This window comes from Ctenopharyngodon idella, chromosome 15, assembly GCF_019924925.1.
Source record: "Ctenopharyngodon idella isolate HZGC_01 chromosome 15, HZGC01, whole genome shotgun sequence".
Taxonomy (NCBI): Eukaryota; Metazoa; Chordata; class Actinopteri; order Cypriniformes; family Xenocyprididae; genus Ctenopharyngodon; species Ctenopharyngodon idella.
In genome coordinates, this window is record NC_067234.1 from 17291727 (window position 1) to 17308277 (window position 16551).

Consider the following 16551-nt stretch of genomic DNA (forward strand, 5'->3'; position numbering starts at 1 on the left):
TAGTCATATTATTTTATTCTTTACTGAAGACTAATCTTGTTTCATATTAAATATTTTGTAATAAAATACTTTTTAAAAATACTTTAATTACATTTTGATGAGCAACAGCTATAGTTTGCATGGTAAAATCTTTTTGGAAAAGTTATGTATCTTAAATTTATCCCACATACACCCTAAGACAGTCATGGGACAGTCATGGCCTAATGGTTATAGAGTCAGTTTTTTTTAAGGACATCTTTGGCCCTTTTGTAGCATCTTGCAATGATTTTTTTTTTTCCCCCTAATAAAAATATTGTGTTTTTCTGTTGATTCTGTTCAATTCAGTTGCACTCTGTCTAGCTGTTTTTGTGCAAAAAATCATCTTAAATGACCATCCTCTGTGAAACTCTCTTGATCAAGGTCGGGTTACCCTAAAACCAGCCTAGCTGTACAGCACCTCCTTCAGACTACTTACTAGAGATTTTGAAAATGTCATTTTGCCCTTCATGTTGATCCTGCCCTCAGAACTGCAGCAGCAGATGTGTGGCATCTTGCTTGACAGCAATATGGCCTCCTTCCCAAGGCAGAGTCACTCATAAGAGCCATCGTCCTAATTGCAAGTTAATCCCTCACTTGAGGTTCAGTTATCCTCTTGCTGCCTAGTAACAACGAGAGGAAATGCTGTTTTGGTTAAACTCATCTGCAAGCCCCCAGCAATCCTTATTCGCTCAAATAACGTCATTTTGATTTTAACATGTGATTATCGCTATAGTTTCCACTCCGACTGGCCAGCGGTTTGGAAGTGATATTAATACTTCTTTTCGCCTAGATTTTCCGCTCAAATCCAAATGCTCATCGGCGGCGACAAATGAACTCTGTAGAAGTGAGTGATAAGAAAAGAGTGATTTCTGCCACCAGCGGGATATGGCAACGCTCCATCTTACGCTGGGTCAATAATCCTTGCTATGCCCAGTAACTTCCTTAATCTAGCCCGAGCCTTATACGCATTGTATGTGGACGGTTAATGCTGGTACATCAATAGGGATTATATAACGCTAAAATCACAACTGAGTGCAGTGTGGCAGGCGTGGAACAGTTTATCGACGCGCTGTGGAAAAGTCACTGAAGGAGGTGGCAGAGGAGAGCCCGACACTATCAATCAATCAATCGTCCTATTAAAGTGAAAGTGCCCTCTCCTGGAGCCATCTCGCCCGCTCTGACTGCACCTTATCCCTTTTACTTTCATCCGGAGCAATCAATCTCATGCTGCATCCGCTGCTGTGCCGCTGCCTTAAGGCACTGTGATTCTGGATGCTAGGATGATAGTCTGTATACCTCTGACCTGCTACACAGATGAGGCCTATGGAAAACTAGTTTGTTTTATGGAATGAATTTGTGTTTTGAGGTGCATATTATTGAAGCTCAGTGACTGCTGCTTGTTAATGGACTTAAGTGGAGTGTAATTGTTCAGCATTTTGTTAGGGTTGTTGACAGTTAGACTTTTTGACCACTTGTACTCCACAGGAAAGCAAGAACATGAACAATAAATTGTTACTCTATTGTCGCTACAAAGAAATGACCAAAAGCACACCTTAATTTTTGAGGTGCTTGAGATGCTGTAATTATAGAAGGAATATATAACTCCAATGTGAGTACAAAAAAAAAGAAAAATCTCAAATTATTTAAATATATTTTTATGTATTTGTTAAAAAATAAAATATTCAAGTATTAATTTTACTATTTTAATATATGAAGAGTTTGGTTCCAAAACGCTATAAATCCATTTTGATTAATTTGAGTAAAAATGTGTTTTCTTTACCAAGATGAAAAACCACTATTTTCTGTTTCGAACTTTCACATAGCATCTTTTGGTTATAAAAACATTAAAAATTCAAATCTAGATTTTGATTTTCAAAGGTTTATTATAAAAACGGATTATTTTCCCCCCAAAATGCAATAAATCCATGACGTTTTTTTTCAAAACGCAATTAATCCATCGATTTATAAAAGTTATTTTTCATATTGAAAATACTCAACAAAGTAAGTTGATTCACATATATGACAGCCTCTGAACTTTGTCAATACTAATCTTATATACAGGCATTTGACTAAAATGCGTGGAATGGAGCGCTGTGATTGGTTGAGTGGATATATCGCGTTCTGCACAGAAGGGAGACTGGCGTTTGTCGCGTTTTGGAAAGAAAGGGAGAAAACATGACAGAATAACACGACGGATATCGCATTTTGCTCAAAATTAATGAATGACTTTTCAATACCGACCAGATACAATACTGATTTTGGCGGAAACTCAATTTTTAAAAAAATATGGCATTTATCACGTTTTGGAACCAAACTCTTCACATATATATGTATATATATATATATATATATATATATATATATATATATATATATATATATATATATATATATATATATATATATATATATATATATATATATATATTATATATATATATATATTATATATATATATATATTATATATATATATATATTATATATATATATATATTATATATATATATATATTATATATATATATTATATATATATATATATATATATATATATTAATTTAAAAAAAATGGCATTTTAAGCTGTGCAGTTAAATTTTCCTTTTTATTGTCACAATAACATTTTTTAACTTTTTTTTTTTTATTAGTTTTTAGTAGTGAAATGTCATGATACTCTATATTTATGTAATTTTGATGTTCGTGCTGTTCCTGTATTCATGCATAATCCTGTATTTAAAAAGTGAATTTTATATAAAGTATATTTATATAAATATTAAAAAACTGGCATCTTTTTGGCAAGTATTTCCAAAAGTGAAGTGAAAAATGAAGTAAATAATATTTTTAAAGTAAATTATTCATGTGAACAAACACAAAGACTTGCATTAATATTAGTGTGATGTTTCTGCTTTTCTTGTCAATATTGTTGTATGATTAATATTAACAGCAGCTGTTACACTCCCTATTGAGATTGGCGGTGTTTTTGCTAGTATGTATGCTGGCACTTCATGGAGGTGGTGAATATGACATGCCCTCCCACTAAAGGGCTGCAGAAACATCTTGACTTGAGTCTGCCATCAGATTTCTCTGACAGCTCCGAGGGTGTCAGAACTGTAGTTACAGCTCAGGAGTGTGCATTAGCTCTGGGATTTGAGTGCTTTTGGAAGATTGCCATGATGTTTATGTACCGGAAACACAGCTTAGAGGCGTCTGGGAGCAAGCGCTCATTGGTTGTGTCTCCATGATGACGTATATGAATACCCTCATGTCAGATCCCCATTTAGATGTTCTTCTCTTAAGAAGATGACATCTTGGAATAAGGAGTAAAAACATATCTATTCAGTATGTCTGTTCCTAGTCAGAGCTGGCTCATGTTCCATGCCTCAGATGGTGCTCTAGAGGTTGTTATCTGGGCCACGATTCGACTCTGAGGCTGTGTTCAGTATGCCATTCATGAGACTGTTGTGGGAGAGGAAGAACAGGGCTTGATGTCTGTTGCTGGATGATATCTGAGCCATATCTGGCCTGTCCACCACCTTTGCTTTGTGTCAGTCCATGACTTCCGCAGGCCAGCTGGGCCCTAATTACCCAGAGCCAGCCGAACAGACACTTTATGTGCAATTTACTCGTTTATTGGGGAACAAGATTGTTTTCTTTCAAACCAATTTTATCTATGTGTCTATGTGCTCATGATTATAGCTTTATCCTCCGTGTTTGAGCACATTAGAAAGAAAATGGAGTATTGATGTTTTTATACACATTTTCTCACACAGAATATATATTCTAGATTTGAGGACCAGAAGTATCTGTTGTATAAATATATATAAATTAGGGGTGTAATGGTACACAAACATGATGGTTCGGTACAGCAGCGGGGAGAAAACCAAACATAAAATTGCTTTTTTTAATTATTAAACTGTTTTTTTTTTTTTTTTTAACAAATGTGTCTGTTTAAATAAATTCAATTGTAATTAAAATGTTAAAATCTAATGCTGTAAACTATATATAGAGCCCTTACCTGCACATTACTGTAATATTAAAGGTTACATTTAACAACAGAGCCCAAATTATTAAATTCAGTCGCTATTTATTTTTAGATATAATAATCAACACTCAAAAAAAAATAATTATAATGTTAATTTTCTACTCTAATTCATTTTTGAAATATAATCATTTACAAAGTGGTCATTTACATGACAAATTTATTTAAACATGCATTAAATAATCATTACTAACATGTTAAATAAATATAATGAATAGGTTAATATAGTGCATATATGAAACACTCCTCTCTAGAGTTCATTTCTCTAGCGAACTAACCTGCTGTAGACACTAAGGCCCCGTTTACACACTCGTTTTAAAACGCATAACTTTTGCTACGGTTACGTTTGTCGTTTACACTACTCCAGGGTTTTCGACTCTCGAAAACTGATACTTTCGAAAACGCTGCAGAGCCCGGTTGCGTTTCAGTATAAATGAACCAAAATGGAGACTTTTGAAGACGATGGTGTGGCTGCACATGTTCGCTCTGCGTATGCTTGATGTACAGAGTAACATGGAATGAACTGCAATCTTTGCTGGCTTTGTTGTCATTTTTAGCAGCCATTGTGCAGTTAAACCAAAGACTATAGAATAACACAAGACGCGTCACTCGTATTGTTTTGAATGGGAGAAAGTGCAACGCGCAATATGGCGGAATAAGTCCCGCCTTCTAAATACATACCTGCAAACTAGTCGCTTTTCGGCGAAATTCGCCTTTTTGAATCAAAATATGTCATTTATTTGAATCGTGTAGATCCGAAGAGTGTTTTTTTTGGGGGGTGTGGGGTGTCATGTGACGTGTTTTCGGTCGTGTAGTGTAGATGGAGATCGTTTCTGAAACGCTGTGGAATTGCTAGTGCAGATGAGGATCGTTTTTATTTTAAAACGCCCGTAAACGGAGCCTAAATGCCTGAGGTAAATGTAATGCTATGTGAGATATTATTCTCAAGCTTTTTTTTTTTGATATCTTTCCGCAGTTGAAACACTGGTTGAGAGTGAATACATGTAAACACATTGATCGATTGTCTCTTCTTCTGTGCTTTTTACTGGTAGCAAACAGTGTTGCATTACCGCAGACGCCTCCTTCTGGATTGGAGTGTGGATCGCCTGTGACTGACTGTATTCGTTGTGTGACTGCACCAAACCGTGACAGTTCGGGATGAATACATGCACTGTTACACCCCTAATATAAATATATATCTCTTGGCGTTGTACATCTTTGCACACCATGTTTGAGAACTGTGGTGGATTTTTGAATAATAATTTACATTTATGATTCTCCATTATGCTCAATGCAAGCAAAAAAGTTCATGCCGGTTTGCAAGGATATGAGGGTGAGTAAATAAAGACTTATATTTTTCGGTGTACTGTCACTTTAAGCTCTTCTAAACAAAAATCACAGGTGATCTGGATAGTAAAGGTCATAAATGGGATTTCCCACTTCAAAGTGCTGGAGAACATTGAAGTCGATCTTGACTTCAGATAGTCCTGTGCTTGTTTGGTCTGCATTTGCGCTGACATCTTCGACAAGGTGCCTAAACACACACACACACGCAAAGCGAATGCAAACACAATCGCATTCGGCATGCCACAAAGCACATAGAAGTGGGAAGTGGCTTCTGTGAATTGAAAGTTCACTTTAGGCCCGCAGGATGGATGCTGATGGTGTTTGTTAACTCTTCTCTTTCTCCTGAACAGATTAAACTGATGTGAAGCTCTGCCTTGCCTTGTGGAGATTATTTCACTGTGAGTTCAGACATTTCAGAAGTAGAAAGGATTGCTGAAGGCCTGCCTCCAAACGATGTGGCGTGCTGATAAATTCCTCAGCTTACGCTATACTTAATATTTCAGAGAAGGACATAAAAGTCTGATATCGTTTTATACTCCTAAATGGCAGCTTGGGAGAAAATGTCTGGGGAAAAAAGCCCGATCTATTGTGAAAACTGAAAGGAAAGGAAAACGTACAGTCGCTTTAAAAATGTATACAGCTTCCAGCGTAATAGTGTAAGTAATTTGTTAAGTGCTTATAACTCCCTTGCTAAAGTTTCGAAGATTTCGCCCCAAGCAAGCACATAATTAGCATATTAATTTTTCAGAATCGCTTTGAGGGGCAAGCGCTCAATTTTTTTCTCTCATTTCTTCTTTCACCCCTCCATCCTTAATGTGAAAATATTTTTCCATTCTGCAGACTGTTTATCAAGGCTGAAAGCTCATTGATATTCAGCGTGAGTTCGTTTGAATGGAGACCAGGAGGTGTATCAGCCTAGCCATCTCCTGGGTCCTATAAGGAGCTATGAGCGGCCGCGATCTGTCTTCATAACTGTACAATAATCTATCGACTCTGGGTTTGAGTGTAAAGCACATCAGATCATTAAGATAAAGCCATGGAGGGGGTATTGCTACAGTTTGTCATTGAGGAATATTGGTATTAGTGCACTTTGAAATTACAAAGGCACGCTGTGGAGGTTAGCACCAAAAAACAGCCATCGTTGGGTAAAAGATGGTACACACATCCAAATTTACATGAATGTCCGGTTCAGTGTTCAGTACTGCAATGTTCTCGAGTCTCCAACACTCTTTCTTTTTTTTTTTTTTGCACAGATAAGCACCTTTTGGATTAATTTCTTTCAATATGGGCACATTGGTGAGTGACCCTGAATGACCCTTGATATTTTCCTGGAATAAAGGGTTGTGTGTTGGGTTTTCCCAGTGGTTTAGCATGCTTTTACAGGTCTTGATCTCCATTAGAGGGGTAGTATAGATATTGATTAATATTAATTGTGTGTCATGAGACCGTTATGTGCCTCTGACCTGGTCACCAGCGTTCCCACAGTTCACATGAGCCAGCTTTGGCAAGGCTGCAGTCAGATGACCTGGGTATTTTGTAGCATTGTGACATCAGTGCCTGAGGATTTAGAGTGCTCCTACTGGTCACTCTTAAAGCTACAGTACCTCAAGTGCTCTAAAATTGCTGTGATGATTCATGAAAGAGCCTGGGAATGACCAATTTGGATGCTAAAATCAATATTGAATTTAATGAATGCTTAAAGCAGTCATAAGGGGCAGTAGTTTCCCACTTTCCCCCACAGTGTTATGAAATTCAAGTATAAAGAGCTCTTTTGTGTGTCAGCTCAGCAGTTTAGAATAGGAGGATTTCACCAAGGTATTCGCAGATATCTCTTGATTTCTCATGCCACTTCCGTAGATAGTCTAAGACTTTCAGAGTCAGCACAATCTTTACAACCTCGAGGTGTGGCCTGGCTTGAACTGTCTTGTGAATTTTTTATTTTTTTAAATCCCCCATAGTCTTTAGGTTTTCAGACCGTGCTTCATGCAGTTTTATAAAAATCACAAATATTAATCTTAAGCTAATTGATTAGGCTTCCAGAAATACTAATGATCATAATTTTGGCCTGCAGATCCTAAATTGCCCCATACAGAATGACGAGTCACTAACCTGTTGGTCTTAATCCCATTCAGCCCTTGTCTGATGCTTGTGCTTGAACTGCCTTGGGCTTCACTAAGTGGCTTGGGAGGGATCTTCCATTGAGAGAGCCAGAGACTCATTTACGTGCCCTCAGGGGTCAGCAAAAGGCCGCTTGGCTCAGTCTTTGGCAGCCAACCTGCTGTCAGTGTGGAGACTGCTTGCTGTAAGCTTGAAGGAGCCCCGCTTTGGGCTGTCACCTGCCATTTGCAGTAAGCATCTTTACCCCACTCATCTACTCAGTGTAATGGCATTGTGGTTATCAATTAGGGCCCTATAAATATACACTAGAGATCGGATTGGACCAGTTTCACCCTTGAGACGAACTTCCAATCGTCCCTGTCCAAAGATCTGCACTTTCTTTTTTACACTTATAATGAAATGATTTCATTTTTCAAAGAGATCTTATGTTGTTTTATCTCTTGTGCTAGACTCTATAGCTAATTGTATTTATTTGTCAAAGCTTTTTAAATGGCATTTAACTAGAATACAATGGAAAAACATTTATTTTTATGTACAGTTTGTACTATGATCACTGCAGTTCTCTGAATATATTACTTTTTAACCTATTTTATCAACCACCAGGCAAAAATTGTAAGCCTGGTCTAACAGGAATGCTCATTTCTCTATTTATATTACCTTTGTCATCATCTAACACTCACTGTTATTTTTTTAAAATACTAATAATTTAATTACATTGTTAAATGTAGTCTTTAGCAAATCTCTGTCATTTTCGGACAACATGAAGTGTAATAAATGATGACAGACTTTACTTTTTTCTCTTTAGGGTTAGAGTAGGGGTGGGTGATATGAACAAAATCTTTAAGTAATTTTATATCACGATAACGATATATATCATGATATATGTATTTTTGCTTTAAATAAGGTTTTTATGATATACAATTTTTTCATAAAATATATACTCGCCTAAAAAACTCTCAAGCTTACTGAAGACAAGTAAACAGTGATAAAGAAAGAGCAAAGAAAACAAACTACAATAGAACAAAGACACAATTAAAATCAACCTACCTGAAAATCTTCAAGCACTAGAAATACTACATACAATGTATAAAGTAATCAAATGTATATAAAAAAAACAATGCATAGACTTTACTGTGTAAATTAAACCTACACTGCCCTCCAAAAGTTTGGAAATGCCCTAGAAAAGTGGGGTTTTGGACAATATTGGCATGAATCCTTTTTAATTTGTGATAATTTTGCACTGATAAGGGACGACACAAACTACGAAACATATTTTATTACATAAACAGTTTATACATAGAAAAAACTTTTTTTGATTCATCAAAGGATCCACCATTAGCAGCTATCTGACCTAAACTGGGTTCTGATTGGTTCATTGTATTCTAAACTTAATTGGCACTCACTTGTTGAAGCTGTTAAGGTGTGCTGACCCAAAAATCTTTTACAAACCTGGGCCAAGTTTAAACCAGTAACCAGGCATCACAGCTGGCAAAGGGGCATGTCTGACTTTGAGATGTATATATTGCCATTATTATGTAATCAAAATGAAAATTATTATTGCTGGTCTTCAATGATAATGTCAAGTTACTTTAATGTATTTGCACCAAAAAATGATAAGGATTTATGCTGATATCGTCCAAAACCACACTTTGCCACGGGGTGTTTCCAAACTTTTGGAGGGCAGTGTACATTTATTCTTATTAAAGTTACAAAAGCAAGCAGTGAGACATTTTCTCTTTTGTTGTTTGACTAGCATTGATAATGACAGCAAGTAAATTTGGATGCTGTCCCTTTAAGACCAACTGCACCAATTCATTATACTCGTGCTTTGTCTTTCTCAACTATACCTTCACTTAAGACATAAATGGCTCTGTTTACTTGCAAATACATGGTCACTTTGACACATAAATATGTGTTTTTAACCGTTCAAGCCCAATTAGTTGGCAAAAAGCACTCAGTTCAGTGCTCACACGCTCTATGAGCAGCGGCTTCATGCCGTGCGTCTCTCAGACAGCGCTGAGAAACAGTCTGTCAGAGCGCGCGCTTACTGAAATGAGTTTCGCTGCTAATTGCACTTAATTGGTTTAAAACCACTTGTTTTTTTAACCGCAATGCTTAAAAACGCATGCAAGCGATAAGCTTACGTGACCGCACAGCACAGCAACGTCCCATGAGCGTAACCGCGATAGTCAATAGTCCAAAATCTCTACCAGTTGACAAATTTCTGTTATATCGCCCACCTCTAGTTTAGAGGTTTGATCAAATATCAAATCCCACATATGCACAGCAGTACTAGTGATTCTTACAGTAACAAGTACCACTAATTTGAAAATAATTTTGTGTTTTTGAGTGATATATAGAAATATACAGTAGATAAATCTCTTATTTATGCCCTTGATACACTCATAGAAAGAAAATAAGAGTGTTTGAAACTGCATCAAATAAATCTTGTCTGATGGGTTTTGGAGCAGGGAGGGGAGGAGGGGGGGCCTTTGCATCCACAGTTTTTGCCGGTGTTACTAATCAGTTATTCTCAGCTCTTGGTCAAGCCGCTGCCTCGCCTGTCAATCAGGGTTGCAGGCGCAGAGGCAGGAGCTGTTTGGCCCAGTACATTTGAATGTCGACATTAAAATTCCACACTGCAAAATTGTGTACAAATTGGAGCTTGGTGGCCTAAATTTAGATTCAGCAGAATAGAATGTGGCAAGTGCACTGGATTCTGTCAGTCAAGGAAGTGTCGACACCTCACATTTAGCACGACCCGCCTTGTTGTCACTGTTTTTGACCGGTTTCGCATCCTGCGAGCTAGTGTGTGATTCGGTGGAAGGACAAGGAGATGGCAATCAGTGATGAATATGTGATTTGAGATGATGAAGATGCCTGGGAAGGAGGAGGAGGAGGATGAGGAGGGGGGTCTCATTATCTCACTCTAATCAGGGGACATCCAGCTAGGCAAAGAGGACTGATTAAAAAGACTTCTCGTCATAACACAAGAGCATCGTTTGGCTGAGGCTTATGGGCTTATTGTGAGTGAGGACCAATGTTAGTCAACCGCAATCAACAGCAAGAGGCCACTACACACTTCATCAGAGACCCACAGTAAACAAATAAAAACGCAGCGCGGGCCTTCTCAAAGAGGAGAATTCTGGGAAGGGGAACTCTCCACAGGAAACGCGACAGGTGTTTTGAGGAGCATGATCATCTCTCCCCCATTCCTCTGTCTCTGTTCTTTGTTGAACTCCACGTACCCCTCATCAAGTCATCTGTCAAACAGCTCTCTCCCCCTCCTCTGTCGGAATATAACTTGATTTGGTATGTCTGCATGCCTGCGATTGTCCTGCGCTCTGATAAGGATCCATGTTTTCAGGGAGGGTTTGGCTGCGCCGCATCTAATGAAAGATCTTAATTAGATCCATTTGTGCCCAAAGGAGAGTAGATGCAATATTAAATTGTCACTCCTATCACATTCCTCCAATTTAGGCTGCAGGATACGTCTCGATCCATTTTATTTCGCCGCAGATAAATGGTGAACTTTGCTGTCACTACTACCTCCTGCATTCTCCCTCTCATCTTCAGCTGAGAGCGAGAGACTCTTCTTCTATAAGAAAAACATCTTCCTTTTTACTGTGGATTGTAAGACATTAGAAAAATTCTAATTCTAATTTCACTCTTTGTGCAGCACATAAAATTGCGTCTTTTCTGACTTTGAGTCCAAATTGAAGCCTTCCTGATAGTCTTACCCCCGGTTTCACAGACAAGGCTTAAGCTAGTCCGAGACTAAAATGCATGTTTGAGCTGTTTCATCTGAAAGCAACTTGCTCTGACGTATCTTAAAATATGCCAGTGTTATTGTTTTGTCTCAAGATGTACATCAGTGATGTTTTTTTCTAGGGTACATTTTTAAAAGCTACTTAAATTCCCTAATGGAACTAAGGCCTAATCCTGGTTTAGTCTAAGCCCTGTCTGTGAAACCAGGCCTTGGTCTTTTAAGTATCAGCATATTCCACCTTGTTGAATATGACTTTTTTTTTATTTGCCATGGCAATTTTAACATAAAAAATAATGAAGTTAACTTTTCCATGGCAAAGCGTAACAAAACAAGGTGTAACTTTTTCTGTTTATTATTACATATTCAGTAAGCAGTATTTGTTTTTTTTCTGCTGCAGATTTTTAATCAAGTTAAATATGTAAATTATTTTTAATCAATAAAATTAAAGATCACACAAATTTTGGATTTCCTGAGAAAATAGTCCATATGAATAATTCATATTACATTGTGTCAGACAAAATCATTGAAGTGCAAATATGTCTTAAAATGAATCTGCAGCAAAATAAAGCAAACTCTGTCTTACACTCTAATAAACACTGGGTTAAAAACAACCAAATTTGGGTTGTTTTCAATCCAAGGACTGGGTAAATATAGGACAGAACACATGTTGGGGAAATTTTCCCAGCAAATTGGGTTGTTTGTTTAACCCAGCGTAATGGGTTGATTCATTTTTACTGTAATACTAGCTTATTTTTTCTTTTACTTCATACACAAATCAATGTTTATGGATTAACTTAAATCATCTAAACTTTTTTTAAATACTCTACACATCCACTGGTTTGCATGATAATTCCTTTATTTTCGAACATGTTTTATAGTATCGCATATTTTATATAGTTTTAATACATATCGCCTACATTTAAGCTTGTTAAACAAATATTAGAAGAAATTCAAGTGCAAACGACCAGTCTCTGTTGTCCTATTTCCACCGAAACGGTGAGGTAAAAAGACCCTAAAGGCTCAACCCAGGACTTGAGCAGAAAAAATAACCCAAGATTTTTTTAGAGTACTGACACGATCTGACTGCAACTTCTTAAAAATAAAGTTCATCCACGCTTTCTTAATGTTAGGATCATTATGGCAATGCAAAGACTGTGTTTTTCCACAACTTGGCACTTCAAAAGGTCTTGTAATCCTCAGAGGCATCTCTATGGTTTTGTTGCTGGAGTAATCCTGTGTTTGCGTCTGTCTCGTATTTACTACTAAATGACATGAGCAATTGGTGGGCGGGGCTAAAGAGGCAATGATGTAGAAGTAGGCGTTGATGATCTTCACACTGTGGCGTAATAATGTGACGAGTTGTTTTCTGAGCTTGGTTTCAATAAAAGTTGTTTTTGGACTAACAAGGAAGTTTTGAGTTCTGAAACTTACAGGATATTTTTATAGTACAATGACCCCTAATATGTCAAAAGATAGAAAAATATGAATTCATAACCCCTTTAAATCGACAGGCTTATTTTTTAAAAAATTTCTGTATTGACAGTTTTATTCCATGTCTCATAGATACTGACATTTCTGATCATACTGTGAGCGCTATAATGCATTAGCCTGCACACATCTAAAAGAGGCGTGTGTAGTCATCACCTCTAATCGCCTGCACTTGTTTCGGCACTGGAAGAAACCTGCAGCACGACTTGTATCTAGAAACATTCTGGCAGCTGACATTCCCCCTCACTAGAGGAAGGCAAGAAATGTTCTCTAGGCATGCCGAGTCGCATCAAGCAGTGTTGGTGGAAGATGACAGGGGCTGAAACAGCAACATCAGCAGACGACCAAGAGCAACAAACTCAGCTGCTCTGCATAAATTTATACGCGCAGTATCTCTAAACACACTGCTTATACTCTATCACACCTAGCGCCGCTGCATTCTTATATCTCAGCTCTCCTGCGAGACGTGCTCTTTCATATTCATAGATTTTCACGGCTGAATTTTTAAGGTCTTGCGATAGCAAAAGTTTCCCTGATATGTCATCACTTCGCCAGACGTTTCCCTGTCCCTTCGCAAGGTCCGTGGCTTTCTGCCTTTTCTTCAGAATTTTCTTTCACCTCATTACATTTTTTTCAGCATTCTAATTTGTTTGAAACATCTTTTCTCATTTCAACTATGTTAAAGGCTTCCCCATAATGCCTGACAAAGAGTGATTTCAAATTTGCACGGATAATTAGAGGCTGCGGAAGGAGGTGTGAAAGTTAAAGCTGCGAATCCCTCAGCAGAAGTTGGGGGCCCGTTCCTCTCGCTGGAACACGTGATTCAGGATGATTTAGGACAAGCCATAGCTATTTGTACCTTAGTCACCACCCTTAGAGGTTACCTCGGTACCTCTCCCCTCATGACCCGTACGATAAATGTCTTAATAACAGAACTGTGTGTTTGGAAATCTGGCGTGTCAAAAATAGCAAAGAGAAACAAGGACAAACCGGAGATGCTCAGGAAGGATAAGTCCCATAATAAAGGGTTGTCTGGCAAGCTATCTGCTTTTCTTATCTAAGTGGAGGCTAATCAAATTGTGCATTTGGTAGTCTGTTGTCTGTTTTTAATGATTATTTCTTGCAGGCCTTCAGGGTCACAAAAACCACTCTATTTTGCAAAAGAATCAAACAGTCCAACGGACATGCTTCCTGTCATCGTCCTGCTCATTATTGCATCTAAGTTGGCACTTTGAATGCTAATGGGTTAGCCGAGCTAGAGGCGTCAGCAGCACGACGTGTTTGTGAGGCATATCTGCTCGTCGAATCCCGAGAGAGGTGTGCGAGAGAGGTAGCACAGACAGAGCAAAGGCCTGCTGTTGTCTCTTGTCACCATGGAGAGAAATGGACAGAGTAATTGCGTTGTTCCAGGGCCTGAGGAATCCCATCAGCCAGGAGCTGGTGCTGTCAGAGGACATAAAGATGCCACTAAAAACTTAACTCTCCACTGACATGTTGGGCGGCTCGGGCCTGCACAAAACGACAGGGGAAAAGACAGACAGATTAACCATGGTGGGGTGCAGATGAGAGTGAAAGTGCTTTGGAGAAGGTTTGGGAAACAGCCAGCTAAGATGAGGGCTGAGTGTGCCTGTTGCCAAGATTGTGTATGATGGATGTGAATGAAGTCGAAATAAATGCTCCGGGTTGCTTAATTCTTTCGCCGTCTACTCCATTCTGGGAAATACCAGGGATTTGCTAGAATGCTCAAATGAAGCTTATTTTCTGGCATTGTCAATAAGTGCCTCTTTTTTGGCCATTTTTATAGACGAGACAATAAGAAGGGATGGGAAATCAGGGGAGGAAGAGTAGGAATCACTTCATTTATCTATAGAACAAGGTAATACTGGCTTAAGGAGCATCCGAGCATCTGTACCCATCCATCCATCCCTCTCTCTCCATCCATCCATCCATCCTCGGTATATCTATCTGTACCCATCCATCCCTCGGTCTCCATTCATCCATCCATCCCTCTCTCTGTATTTATCTACACCCATCCATCCCTCTCTCTCCATTCATCCATCCATCCCTCTCTCTGTATTTATCTATATCCATCCATCCCTCTGTCTCCATCCATCCATCCATCCATCCATCCTCGGTATATCTATCTGTACCCATCCATCCCTCTCCATCCATCCATCCATCCATCCATCCATTCTCTGTATATCTATCTGTACCCATCCATCCCTCTCTCTGTATCTATCTATACCCATTCATCCCTCTCTCTGTATCCATCCATCCATCCATCCTCGGTATATCTATCTGTACCCATCCATCCATCCATCCATCCATCCATCCCTCCATCCATCCATCCATCCATCCATCCATCCATCCTCTGTGTATCTATCTGTACCCATCCATCCCACTCTCTGTATCTATATATACCCATTCATCCCTCTCTCTGTATCCATCCATCCATCCATCCTCGGTATATCTATCTGTACCCATCCATCCAACCTATCCATCCTTCTGTCCTTCTATACTCATTCATCTGAATATCCTTCTGTACCCATCCATCCATCTTTCTCTCTGTATACTGTATCTATCTATCCATCTCTTTAAATGTGAGCCTGTAAGACCTGTAATACTTTGATTAGACTGATTTTTAAACTTTCAGCAGTCACATTAACATTTAGAGTTTGTCTTGGCAAGTTGTTCATTTCTAGGTAAAACTGACGATTATTGCATAAATTTATTGTAAATTATATACATTTATTGTTTGAAATTCAAATTGCAATTCTGCATTCTGCTTTTTCCCCCCAAACTCAATGACTGAATTGGAATTTAAAAGGCATTCTCGATTTACTTCAGAATAGTTCCCAACCACATTCAAAATAATTGTCTTCCAGGTCAAATCCACATCTTCCAACCACCAACTCGGTTGAGATGTTGGGATCACCTGCTGCGTCACAGCTCTGACAATAAGCACACATTTAATAGAAATCCACACGGGTCTAACGTAAGCGGGAATTTGACAAGTTTCATCTCTTTGTTAACTTCAAAAAGGGCTTAACATTGCCTGAGGAGCTCTCTTGTTAGCCGTTATCATTGCCCTATATGATAGGTGGGCTATTTGATCTCAGTGCACCAGCTCTCAGCACAATTAACGTTGCTGCATGAAGAGAAGTCGGGTCTCTGCGCTCCATATATCTCTCCAGCAGGGAGAGTTAATTGTGTTTTGAAAAATGGGCCTTGTTTCATGATTTCGACCTCTACTACTGTCTGTTCTCACTGGTTTGAGATCCCGCCTGGCTCAAAGACTTCTAACTTTCCGACACCTTTTGTTTGTAACTCAATTAGAGTGTTTTTGAAGGTCTATTCGAGCTGCTCGCTCTACTGTCCTCTGAAACTTTCCTGTTCCAATTTTCTTAAATGGACTGGGGGAATGCGCGTTGGGTCTTCGCAACTCAAGAAAAACACCATTCACAGCTCAGGTGTTTCTGTTAGTGTGAAACCAAAAAGTGTCAAGTCTGAAATGCTGAGAGAGAAAGAACAGGTATAGCAAGCAACGTCGGGCATTGCAAGCTAGGTGTTACCCGGTCCCCAAGCACACTCTCACGACTCAACAAATCACACAGTACCTCCTCTTCAATCTCCCTGTGGGACACAAAACCCACAACCGGTCATCTCCCAATTCCCTCTCTTCCAGTTCTGAGCTTCCTCTTTGTCTCCTGTGCGTTTGAAGTCCTCTGAAGTGCTTTCACATGGGCCTAATCTCTTGTCTTCTTCTCTTCTCTT

The 16551-nt window shown here is 38.6% G+C and overlaps 1 protein-coding gene across 19 annotated transcripts in view; it reads left to right on the forward strand.

The window, feature by feature from the left end:
- The window catches only part of msi2b (musashi RNA-binding protein 2b), a 337078-nt gene that overhangs the window by 70466 nt on the left and 250061 nt on the right, over window positions 1-16551 (forward strand). The window lies entirely within an intron of this gene.